Source organism: Crocodylus porosus, unplaced genomic scaffold, assembly GCF_001723895.1.
Source record: "Crocodylus porosus isolate Cpor-Errol unplaced genomic scaffold, CroPor_comp1, whole genome shotgun sequence".
NCBI classification, from domain to species: domain Eukaryota; kingdom Metazoa; phylum Chordata; order Crocodylia; family Crocodylidae; genus Crocodylus; species Crocodylus porosus.
Window position 1 is genome coordinate 187,520,552 of NW_017728906.1, and position 1,243 is coordinate 187,521,794.

At 43.4% G+C, this 1,243-nt stretch overlaps 1 pseudogene; it reads right to left on the reverse strand.

Moving 5' to 3' along the window:
* Positions 1-263, reverse strand: part of LOC109305551 — a 66,852-nt pseudogene extending 66,589 nt beyond the window's left edge.
* Between the last annotated feature and the right edge of the window lie 980 nt (positions 264-1,243).

Sequence of the window (1,243 nt, forward strand, 5' to 3'; positions counted from 1 at the left end):
ACCACTAAAACTTTCTCCATATCAGCAATAAGGCTGTTTCGCTTTCTTATCATTCGTGTGTTCACTGGAGTAGCACTTTTAATTTCCTTCAAGAACTTTTCCTTTGCATTCACAACTTGGCTAACTGTTTGGCGCAAGAGGCCTAGCTTTCGGCCTATTTCAGCTTTCGACATGCCTTCCTCAGTAAGCTTAATCATTTCTAGCTTTTGATTTAAAGTGAGAGATGTGCGACTCTTCCTTTCATTTGAACACTTAGAGGCCATGGTAGGGTTATTAATTGGCCTAATTTCAATATTGTTGTGTCTCAGGGAATAGGGAGGACCGAGGAGAGAGAGAGAGACGGGGGAACGGCCCGTTGGTGGAGCAGTCAGAACACACACAACATTTATCGATTAAGTTCTCCGTCTTATATAGGCACGGTTTGTGGCACCCCAAAACAATTACAATAGTAACATCAAAGATCACAGATCACCATAACAAATATAATAATAATGAAAAAGTTTGAAATATTGCGAGAATTACCAAAATGTGACACAGAGACACGAAGTGAGCAAATGCTGTTGGAAAAATGGCGCCGATGGAAAAATGGTGCCGATAGACTTGCTCAACGCAGGGTTGCCACAAACCTTCAATTTGTAAAAAACACAATATCTGCGAAGCTCAATAAAGTGAAGCACAATAAAACAAGGTATGCCTGTATATCCACCTGATTTTTGAAGGAATTCAGAGTAGGTGCTTGTACCACCTCTGTGGGGAGTTTGTTTTAGATCCTGGACACATGCACCATAAATAACTTTTTTCTAATATCCAGTCTAAATTGGCCTTCCTGGAGTTTATGGCCGTTAGACCTAGTCATCCCTTGTGAAGCTCTGGTGAACAGATGTTCTCCCAGGTCCTGATGTAACCCTGTATGTAATTGTAGGCTTCCACCAAGTCCCCTCTGAGCCTTCTCCTCATACGGCCTTCCCTCCAGGCCCTGGATCATATGAGTATTTCTCCTCCAGACTCTCTCAAACATATCCACATCCTTCCTGAATTGGGGGTCCCAATACTGGATACAGTACTCTAGCTGTAGTCTCACCAGGGCTGAGTAAAGCTGGAGGATGACTTCCCTGGTTTTGCTTGAGATGCATCAGTGGATGCACTCCAGACTTTGGTTAGCTTTGCCAGCCTTGGCATCACATTGGTGGCTCATATTCATCTTGTGATCAATCAAGACCTTCAAGTCCCTTTCGGCTAGGTG